We start from the raw sequence: 12849 nt of genomic DNA, 5'->3' as shown, positions 1-12849 counted from the left end.
GGAACAAAGTGAGCTACTTACTGCGGGATGTCCCAAGTGGACACAAAAGTTGTACTAAGATGGCGACACAAGATCTTCCTATGACGGAGATGTGAGGAACTCAATTTTCAGGGAGACTATATGCACACGGTGACCATTTCGAATGACATGCACTTGTATGATAGGTGCTGATGCATACTCATATGTTACTAGACAGTGAGAAGGTTTCGTGATGATACTCGCAAGAGAGTAGAGTGGTTGTTCAAACCATAGAAGCCATATACACTAGTGAGTAAAAGAGTGACTCGAAAGGATCGCAACATTGGGATGCTTTACATGGAACTTGACACCACATAAGTAAACTTTACGAAATAAAAAGATGTTGTCCATTTAAATAAAAAGATTCTGTAAGAAATTCATTGGGTATAGACCCTTGTTAAGAATTTAGGAAAGCAAGTGGGAAGTATTAATCCTAGAGTTATAACTTAATTAAAGGACATAACAATATAACTCAATTCCACAAGAGGATGTAAATAGGAGAATTTGTAATAGAGTGGATTCACGAATAATACGTCTCGTTCAAAGAGTAGGTGCATGCAATGTTTTGTGATTCAACATCTTGTTAAGACCATGATTATGAGAATTCTTCAATATGGATGTACATATACAACAAGTAGAAATTTTGTGTTGTTCATAATGATGTACTAAGGAGTGACTTACTAGGTGGCTTTAGGTTGATAGGGCAATAGCTTAATTGATACCCCTCGACTCCACATCCCTGACGTACGTTGGTACCATACTGATATACTACATGATCTGGTGGTACAGTGACATTAATAAGAACACGGGTACTCACCTAAGCAACAAGTCCTATCAATCCCTATATGGCTCGATACATTCTCCTAACAAACACTTGGGCACTCTCTCTCGGACTCATTGGTGGGGTCATTCCCTCCTTACTGCTTCAAACTCGTGGATTATGGTATCAATATTACTCATGTTGAGAATAAGACATAGTGAGGAAATTATCTCCCTATCTTGAGCTCTACTGCACGATCTGCAGTATCAAAGAAGAGTGAAATTCCTAAATGTCCGAATAGCCTCCAACTTTAAGATGTGGTCGACAACACACCGATAAGAAGGACTCTACTAGACACGGCTCCGAGACATCCTAGGACACTTTAAAACCTTAGGCTCTGATACCAAGTTTGTCACGCCTCAAAAACCGAGGAGCGCGACCGGCGCTCAGTCGAGTAAACCCGACTAAGCAAGCCTGTTAGGTTTCATTCTACCCAAACTAATTCATGAATAAAGAGGAGATGAGCTCCATTAATCAAATTCTGATAATATATCATTAACAACTTCCATTTCATTTTCATTAGCAACTTCATTCATAATTTTCAAAATATTACAAGTTTATAGATTTGTAAACACCAACATTTCTAGTTCCACTCCCAACATCAAGCACCACCCACAAGCTGTCTACGGAGCCTCTAAATATAATAGAAGAGTAATAGGTAACCGGCAACAAGGCTCCGGCTATACCTCAAAACATGATAAGAAAATGAACAAAAGAGACATGACATGACCCCGAGATGGAGTGGGGCTCACCAAGTCTGCTGGGAAGAGAATACCGCTATCATTGGCCGATGCCACCCGCTGTGGAACCACCTGTATCATTTAAAGATACAGCGCCCCCGGCAAAAGGGATGTTAGTGCCGTCGAATAGCACTAATATGTATAGCTAAAAGTCCTATTTCAAAATAGAATGTCCATATAAGCAAAAACAACACATAGGAACAGCAAGTCACAATCAACAATATCCAAATAACCAATTGAAACATAACAATTTTCAAAGTAAGAAAATAGTGTATATATATATATATATTTGATTGGGAGATCACTAGCACCGATATTTCACCGTCTTTGTTAGCACGGAGTCCGATCACGCCCGATCGGCTAGGCCATCTCCCCACGGACAATGTGGTTTGACATTATGATGCGAAAGAAAGTTGTTACAAGAGTAGTACCACCATGTGCTCAACATGGAGTCTGATCTCCACCCGATCAGCTAGGCCGCCTTCCCACATATGCCGTGTGGGTTGGCTTTTTCTTTTCCAATTCACAGGTTCCAGTTTCATCCCAATTTAGGGGAATAATCACAATTTCACCAATATTTCCATTTCATCCCAAATCACAATCCACCCTACACCGGCACGTGTAGTTTCAGGTGTGGGCCTTATGACCCACCCTTCCTCGGTTTTGCTAATGATACTCCCAAAAATATTTTTAATTGATTTGCACACAAGGTAATATAAATATAAATATAAATATATTCATCTCAAAATCTTTCACATTGTATAGATCTTTATTAATATTTTCAACCATCCACATTAATAATGTTTCCTTGGATCTTTGGGCCTTTCACAAGATTCATTACTCATGGAACGGTGGCCGCATTTTATTTATATTCCATGCTTTCACTTCATTTAATTTCAAGAATCACGACCAAATACCAACACATAAAACATTCCAGTGCGTTAGTAATGGAACTTTTACCCAAAAGGGTTCTTCCCAAAGAAGGGGATATACCAACGAACAATAGAAACACACATCAAAGTCATAAATTAGCAGTACACCATTTATCCTTGAATTACTCTTTTCCAATCACGACAACGTACAGTTTCAACATCGGAGTATGTAAGAACTCGGATCACATTTGATGTATTTATAAGGCAAAGTATTATCTAAAACCGCCACTTATGGGCATAAATTAAGTACAAAAGCCTTTAGGCCATTCTATTTTGAAGTCATTTATGAGCATAAAGTCGAGGCTCATTTCATAGTCTGTTTTATATTTTCTCACTTCATAGGCATCACTAGGCACAATTATAACTTATGCTCTTGGCATGTTATCCACACTCTACTTCCCCAATTCAATTAATTTATTTTCAAACATCTTTATAGATTATCAACAACTAGACACACTCAATCAAGGCATTTGGTACACATAAGAGCAATTAGGAGTATTAAGCATATCGAGTTTTTTTCACCTAATTGGTATACTAGTTTTCATTCAAAACACAACTCAATCCGTACGATTTTAATAAGCAAACCATGCTTTAAACATCTATCTTTCGATATAAGGCTCATTTATGAGTTTATAGGAGATAACCCGGAATATAGAAATTAGGAATATTGAGCCAACCATACTTGAACTTACGAAAATATTTATGGAATTTGATTCTAAGAGAGAAAGTTTAGCCAACATACCTTGTTGAGCTTTCCTTAAGTTACAACAATGCTCCAATACTTCTAGCGATAATAATCTATAGGAAGATAGCAAAAATTGATTAATAATTAGAAAGAACCCCATGGTGCAACTCTCTTAGGGATTTCATCGAACACCTAACATGTGAAATAGACTTCAAGGTCTTATACTTGAAACCCCTTCTTTCCTCAACTAATTTCAACAAGAAACTACCCAAAAATAGTTGAAAATTCCGCATACTACAACCTAGTGCACATGCATGGCTTATTTCTAACCCTACCATATATTTGAACTCTTAACCTCTTGCATTAAAGCTCTAGGAGTAGGACTTACCCGGATGGACGATAATCTAGTGGCTAGCTTCCTTGATTCTTGAAGATTTGAGCAAGATTAGGTGATTTGGAGTGCTAGGTTCCCTCTTTCTCTTTCTATATTGTTCTTACCTCTCTCTAAGATGGTCAGAATATCGTCCCAAATGAATCCCCTAATGCTATTTATCAAAACGGGGTCGGGTTATGAAAATAGGAAAATTAACCCTCCGAACTCGGGTCTGCGGTCGCATAATGAGTATGCGGGCCGCAGACGCATCGTAAAACCTGGTGCCCAGAACTGGGCTACACTGGACAGGTCTGCGACCCTTTTGCGGTCGCGTAACCACTTCTGCGGTCGCATAGTGGTCGCAGAATGGCCGCAGAATTGCATTATGCTAGCCTTTGATAATTTGATCATAACTTTGCGTAGGAATGTCCAAATGATGAACGGTTTGAAGCGTTAGTAACTAGACTCGAAGAACTTTCATTTGATAGGTTGTTCATCACATAAAACCTTATATATATTTAGATATACTCGTCCAAGGTGTGGGCTTGTGCGAACTCATTTGGAATTTTAGCCTATTATGAAATTTTCTAACTTGGCTTAGACATAGGCCTTTCCTTGGACCCCAAATTACTTATTATAAGACTTATACACTTATTTACCAAATTCAATTGATGTCCATCATGTTAATAGCACTTAAATTATTATAATTAGCCTACCTGGCACCACGAAATCCTAAATTACTTAGCGAAATCTTCTGGGGCATTACAAGGAGGACTGTCAACCTATCTATCGGGACCTGCGGGCATGAAACGCAACGTCCCCATTCAAAAGGGATGTCAGTACGAATAAAGTACTGAATATGTAAAGCAGGAAAGCATAAATAATAGTAATGCAAAGAGAGATAGAGAAGATACAACCTGTAATATCTGAGTGCCTCTGAGCGCTACTGACATGAAACGCATGATACAGATATATGCACATAAACTTTTAAAAATATACGCCTCTGTTGGCATCATCATCATTATCGTATCGTACCTGGCTGTAATAGGCTTGGTAAAAACCTACTCGGTCATCATAAGGCTCGATAGAATCGTACCCGGTCACGTGGAGCTCGATAAAATCCAACTGATCAATGGTTGCACAATAGGTGCCGTACCCAGCCTACTATAGCTTGGCTCGGTAGAGTAAAATAAATATATTTATATATAATGCATGTTAGACTCGTGGAATCACGTTCTAAACCTTTCAGAGTGATGTAAGTTCGTCGCACCGTCTATTAATATTATGGACATCCATACCATCAATATGAACCTTAATAGGATTCAAAGATCATACATACTTGCTTAGAATAACTTTATAAGGAAAGAACAACAAGGACATCCTTAGTAGCTAGGAGTAGATCCACTATGAAATAGCATATCTTTTACGTTCATTTCACTTTAGATCAAAAAGAAAGAAGGAAGTCCCTTAATATACCTTTGCAATCTTCTCTCTAATCGTCAACCAAGCTCAATATCATCTTCTTACGTCCACAATGAGTAAACCGACTTCGACCCAACCAGACCCTATACTCCCCCAAAACACTTTCAAAGTAGTCTCTATGATTGTGACTTCTTTCAAAGATGATCTTATTTCCGAGGTTAAATCAACTGACTTACGATGTACTTTCACGTACAAAATATGGGATGTAACATCATTCCTCCCTTTGGAACATTCGCCCTCAAATGTTGACTAGTGCGCTTATTAGTCTCATTACCAATAGCTTTTATGAATACTTTAATACTGTCCTTGCCATCTAGGCAACTATTTTGTGAATAAATCCATAGGCCAGGGCATTCTCCCCTTTAGGCCTCTTTCTCATACCACGACCTGTGGTCGAAATTCTTCCGATCTCGTAACTGTTGCTATCTTCTGTCATGCAGCTTGTATGATTTTTTCCTCGTATGTGCGCCTACACTACTCTTCTCTCCTTTTTCTTCTAGGCTTTAGCCAATCTCTAGGCCTCACTGATAAGTGCATTTTACTTGATTTTTAACATATAATTTCTTTGAAAAACACAAAAAAAAACTATCATATTTCTTCCATACTTTGTCCAAATTATGCAGGAAAGGTTAAAGAAGTATTGGTCCGGGAACGAGAAGATTACAGAGGAAAAATTAGAAAAATGGACAAGCTAAAGCAGAGTAAAATATGGCGCTAAAGAAAGACGTGATATGCCATGACAAAGGACAACCGACTCACAACCGGCTACAACAAACTATAACCGACTCACAACTGGCTACAACAAACTATAACTGACTCACAACCGGCTACAACAAACTATAACCGATCCATAACCAAAGAAGCTCATAACCAAGCATAACAAGGCCACAACCAGCCATAACAAGTTCATATCCAAGAGTGTATTGAAAAGTTTGTCATGGCTTGGCTATAAAAGAGGCATCAATCATGAAATGAAAAGGGGAGCGAGAGAGAAATCTGAGAAGTGAATATTGAGAAGAAAGGTTTTTCTTTCTCTTTGTTCTTTAGTTTTGCTTCTGTTTCATCTTTTAGCCATTATTCTGGCTTCATTTCTTGTTCTGAATAAATTGTAGTATTGGAAATTACTCTAGTTCCTGTTTTTAATTAGATAGGAGGTATTATTCTCTTGAATATTTCTTTCTATTTTCTTATTTAATGGGCAAGATTATTTCCGTTGTCGGTATTAACTCCATTATGGAGTAACTTTTCTTGTGTTGGAAAAATGACGGATCTTAATATTTTTATATAATAGTAGATATTATTCTTCAATTTCGCATACTTGCGCTGAAGCTTTTTATTTAAATTTTACCTGCTTTATAGTTGGGTGTTATTTAATTTGTTAACATCTATCTATTTAGTACTACATATTAACTTCTTACTAATTCTGTAATCGAAAGAGGCAGAAGAGGTAATACTTAATTTTGGTATTGATAGATGTTAACCTATATTTAGTGACATCTAGCTCATATATGTTAAAATTGATTCTACACTTATTTGTAATCGAAAGAGGCGAATAGTGTAGTAATCAGTTATAACAAGTAGGGTAACCGAAAGGGACTTACTAAAAAGAGCATGTTTTAGTTCAAGTATATATTTCTGGTTCTTTAATATTACCATTTTAATGATTAATTTGTATAACCGAGAGGAGTGCATTTAATTGTTCAACTATAGTAATAATATATAAATATAATCGTGAGAGACATTTATACATTTCTGAGAAATAGAAGTTGAAGGATAAATGTATCTACTATATAATAAAAATATTAAGTGAAATCAGGATCCCAACACCTTTTTATTATATTTGTGAAAAATAAAATATTTTCTATTGCTCTGTTCATGTATTTTTAGTTAGTTAATTCACAACTCAACTCTTTCTGATTTTCTCAAATAGTAATTAAAACAAGAAACGTCTGTAGAATAGATAAACCAATCTCTGTGGGTTCGACATCTTTCTATACTATAATTTGACAGGGTACGAGTTTAATTTATACACACGCCAGACACTCGTCACTCACCTTGTGAACATATACAGAATTATGACTAGTTGTCCCTCTGGGCATCTATAGGTGTATTGAAGTCCTTCGCTTGATACTTTGTCGAACTTAGGACTATTGTTATATCTTGTTTCATAGCCTCAGTTATCTATGCTTATGGTTTTACTGCATCTGGGTAGGTCATACTATACCATAACACTTACTTCGGTTTACGAGGTCTGCTACCCAACTCAAGGTTACTCTCGATCTTATATGTATAAATCTAAGTCCTTTAATGCTTTATCATTATTGTTCATCTTAAGAAAGATGGCCTAATCTCATCTCATACTTTGTAACTTTTATCCATCCATTGTTAATTCACCTTCATGTTGATCTATAATCTACCACTGATAACTGGAAACCTCTTACGTAATACATTGTAACTAGGGCTCCATCGCATCAAAGAACATTTGAAGTGATTTGCCCGATCCACCTAAGGACGATAATATACTTCAATAACCGTATTTCATAACATCCTAACATGATTCTTATGGGGGGTATTCCAATCCCGTGCAATTTATGAAATCCCGCTTCTTTAAATCATTACTCAATCAAAGGCCTAAGCGTCATCCTCTTATCTATCACAATTACACCCATATTCTACTACCAGGGCAGCATTTCATCTCTTCTAATTGCTCCTAGTCTTAGACTCTTCTAAGTTCATTCAGGCTATACTGAGCTTTCTACAACTTATGAAAACCATCAGCTCTTTTGTTTTGATGGGCTTAATCCTGAGGCCTTACCTATTCTTGTCTTCTTCTTACTCACCTTTTCTTATCCATACTCCTGTCTACCTAAAACCTCTACCATACTTTAGCTTGTGTCCTACACACATCTATTTATACTACTCACAACCTTCCTTTAACTTGCTAGCACCATAGATTTCCTTTGTGCCTTATCAGTTGTCTTTAAATTTAAAAAATTACTTTTCTTGGTCGTTCTGCCACTTTTTGCATGAATACTTGTCTTATCTTAGTGCCCAAACATATTGGAATTCCATACAGTCCATATGATCTTGAATATTACTTTTGATTTCTATTTCCCGTTCATTAGTCATGATAGGTGCCATTTTCTTATGGAATGCATACGATGGTATAGTGAGACTGTTGTTACAAGATCATTTCTTCTTTAGGTCACTATGCTTAGGTTGAAGCCGTCTTCCTTATTTCATCAACTAGTCTTTCGTGGTAATACTTAGGGGAGACCCTCTGACACATGTAAAGCTGCGAGCTTATTACACCGTATACCCGAAGGAATTTTTTTTATGTTCTTACTCGCCTATAATTATCCTTAGTTATTACCTTTTCGCCCTTGTGCTCGTCGGGTTGCTTCTGAATTGAAATTTTGACTGTCTCCCCACTGGCACTTTCTTTTATTTTCATAACACTTATACGGTACCTTTAACTACCCCAACTCCTATCTGAATATTTCTCATGGATCACGATGTCATCATATCTACGAGACTGAATTCCCTATGATGGGTTCACTATCTTTATCTTGCACGATCTGTTGATTTATCTCTATCCTCTTATCTAGCCATAACTAGACTCTTCTTGAATTAACTACTAACTACTCGTTGGTCCATTCCCATATCTATATTTCGCGTAATCTCTCTTGGGTTATTTTCTTTGTCTTAACTTACCCCTCGCATTGGCTCCTTCTGTATCAAGTGTTTATTCGCACTTATTTATCAATAACATCTAGCGAGAACCCTTACTTCCTCTTCCCGACGTCATGCTTGCATAATATTCTGAAGTCGTAACATATCTGTAGGATCTGAATAAATGCAATCTTATTCCTTTCGCCTTTTTACCGCATTCTTCTTTTACTATCCCATAGTTACCTCATCATCTTTGGTGTCTCTTTACATCTTCACTGACATCTTGCTCGCCTTGCGGTTACCCTTATGTACCAAGGATAACCAAATTTCTTACACACGAGGGTGACACCTAGTGTAATTGGCATACTTAGTCCCTTAAGCTTAACTCTACTCACAGTGCTTGCTTTAGGGAACTGTATTCCTAAATGACCTTTAGAGGTTATTATTCTAATGTCCATTCTATTATTTCTGGAACTCGATCTCTAAAATTCTCACGATGTCGGCTATTATCAAATCTTTCTATCCCTAATTCATGTTTAGCGTATCTTGTTCACTAGCCCATACTATTTCAATTACTCCAAGGTCTAACTTTTCCTTCTGGTAATCATGTTGGAGTCAACAACTCATTTATCGAAATGAGGATATGACTTTATGGCTTATACTCTTTATTTTCTCAAGGCATGTAACCTCTTGTCTTTTCCTTCACTTGACTATAGACTCTATCGTCCTATCATATTTTGATTTACCGTTATCAACCATTTATCACATCTTACTCATAATGCTTCATTTACTCTCTTCTTATTCTTCTGCTAGTATTTCTGTCTCTCACCTTATTCTGAAAACTTCAACAAAATACTCTTTCGCTTTTAGCTCCCATTGCTCCATCCACTGGCTCTTCAGGTTTCCTAACGTTCTCTCTTTATTAGGGACGAGAGCCACACTAAGGTAAATATTTATCCCTTCTAGGATTCCAGTGTCTATCTTCTAAATTTTCTGAACATTCTAGTATTCATATCTAACTGTACTAATCTAGAATGCTCTATCTGGGTGTCTCACAAGGAAAACTATTACCACGTTTGTAATATCCTTCGGAAATATCAGCTAATACTAACAACCCAACCACCATTTTGGGTTACTCTAACCCCAGCTGGATCCTGATATCTCATCCTTCTCTTAAACTATATATTTTAGTTCCCATAGAGCATAACTAAGATGGGTGTTGCCAATTGTACATACCTCTATTACTGTTGAAGGTAACTTAGAATGCTTATATTTCTCTACCTGAATTGTAAATACTGATAATATTCACTAACTGGGTGCCTCATACCCTTCCTCACCTTGCTTCTTTTACTTGTTGACTTGTATCTACCTTCTATTTCTCTTGTTGCTTTTTGCCATATGGGTGGATAGATATTCATGACTTAAGGCTCCTTATCAAGAAGCTTACACGCCTTAGTACACATGATCTGCAGAAGACCTCACACTTACTCATCATAAGCATGATGAAAAATCGAGTTCCTCTGACTCAACTCTTCCACAGCCACATTCAATCTCTTACCAACTGACTTTCTGGATGTAGGTATCGTTGTATTACAAATAAAATAGAATTTACGAGTTTGAATTCTTACAACTGAGCTCTACCACATGATCTACAGTAAGCAGAAAGAATGACAGTCCTAAATGCCCCGTAGCCTCCTGCTTATAAGTATGGTGCACAATACACCCATAAACAAGACTCTACTAGATACGACTTGTAGACTCCCTAGGACAGAACTGCTCTGATACCAAGTTTGTCACGACCCAAATCAGAGGGCCGCGACAGGCACCCGCTGCCTTACTCGACCGAGTACCAACGTAGCATATCTTTCTTATCATACCATCATGGGTAAATGGGCCAGAAGGGTCATCATGAGATAACCAGTATAAAACATAAGGGAATACTCGACATAGGATGACTCAACATGATATATAAACTTATACACGTGACATACGGGCCTATAAGGCCGACATTATCATTTGTACACTCAAAACATAAGCCGACAAGGCCATACAAGTATCTATATACATGACATCTGTCTACAAGACTCTAAGAGTACATAAACTTCATAAAGGTCGAGATAGGGCCCCGCCATACCAATCATTATATGTCCAAAGCATACTGAGTAAACCGACTTTGTCGTCATCATATAAACGTTGTAACTATCATATTTCAAAACCAATATTCTACTAGAAAACAGACACCACCTCCCATGTTTGTACTACATCCCATAAGTTACTAAAAGTCACTAAACAGCCCAAATAACAATAATATAATTCATATAAGCTCTTCGATTACTTCAACAACCATTTTGAGCGGCAAGCTCGATTTACGATTAATAAATTATGGTTTGAACCAATTCTTTTTCCATAAATCTTCTACAACATCTATAATATCATACTTATGTTTACCATATCATTTTAAACCCAAAACATCATAAGAATAATCTTCAAAAATAATCCACACGCCTAACATCTTAACCTTTATCGTGATCCTCTTGTTTTTCATGTTATCTTCTTCAATCAACTTAATTAGCACATAGATAAGCTTAACAACAGCAACCATACCATAATTAAACTATTTATAATAATTTTCAGCCACAACAAACTATATATATAACCTCAACACAACCCACACAAAAAAAGATAATGATTTCTTATGTTATGTCAATAACTATCTTGTAGATTTTCACTCAAACAACTCAACCAACATATGATTAACCTTAAGAAAAACCAAAAAAATGATTTAATTACTTTAGGAAGTAGATACAACTTGAAATCACCAGCTTATGTAGCTCACAACAACCCCCAATCACACCACAACACTATAGGAGTTGTATTCTCTTATTGAATCAACTTTTGTGTTCAAGTTGGTGTGTAACACTCGATTTCGCCATGAAACTCTAATATATATATATATATATATATATATATATATATATATATACACGTGAAAAATAATTAAACTTATATACACAATATAATTTTCTGCGAAGGAAATTCGGTTGAACTCCACTTGGCCACCTAGTTCCACCCCTTCGTTTACACTCTCATAATAAGTATTCTTCAACTTGCATTCTGATTAAACTTTTTGATGAATTTCAGATATTTAATGGTTAAAAAAATTACAAATTCGAACTTCATAATAATAGGTTCACAAATGCAAGTCATAATTCCTGGAGAAAAGGCCAACACTTGTCATTATTATAGATACGAGGTGCATTCTATTTTATCCAGAAAATGGCCCCATTTTCCTGTTCTTTTTCCACCTTGTTTTTTACGTATACTGTTTTTCACGTTGTTTATATGTTTCTTGCCGAAGAAAAACTGGATATAACATTAAATTTTGCCAACAAACTTTGACAAATTCCCCAATTTATTAGCTTTTCCTTTATATCCAGTACACGTGTGAGTATAATGATATTTTGTCTTTAATGATATCGATTGGCACAAAATGAGTTCGTACAATCACCAAGGATGGTAATGCAATAAATATAATAATTTTTTTTATCCTTAATTAGAAGTCTTAAATTTCGATTTAAGTTATGAAATATATTCTCTCCGTTTACTTTTATTTGTCCAATATTTTAAAAATAAATTTTCACTTTTACTTGTCACTTAGCATATAAAGAAGACAAATTTCTTTTTCCTGTTATACCCACGGTATTAATTACATTTTAAATTATTTTCTCAAATTCATTAAAAATATATATAAATATCATGATAAATTATGCACTTCATTTATTATTTCATAAGGGGCGTGCAAAGTCTATAATAGACAAATAAAAGTAAACGGAGAGAGTAAAAAATAGGAGCATTTAAGTTATGAAATAGAGAACACTTCCTCAATTTAATGAGCACGTCGAGAATCCAAATTAGGTGTACTAAATATTTACCCACACTGAGTTTTTACATCTAATAAAATACTTAACCCTAAGAATCAATAAACCAAAATGAAAGTACATATCACTTGACAATAATTAAGTATTAGAAAATGTTCCCTCCGTCTCAAATCATTTATCGATATTTTAAAACTAATTATCTCAAATTATTTATTATTTAAAAAATTCAAGGAAATAGGAAATTAATTA

This window comes from Nicotiana attenuata, unplaced genomic scaffold (assembly GCF_001879085.1).
Source record: "Nicotiana attenuata strain UT unplaced genomic scaffold, NIATTr2, whole genome shotgun sequence".
Classification (NCBI taxonomy): domain Eukaryota; kingdom Viridiplantae; phylum Streptophyta; class Magnoliopsida; order Solanales; family Solanaceae; genus Nicotiana; species Nicotiana attenuata.
This window is presented reverse-complemented; position numbering follows the sequence as displayed.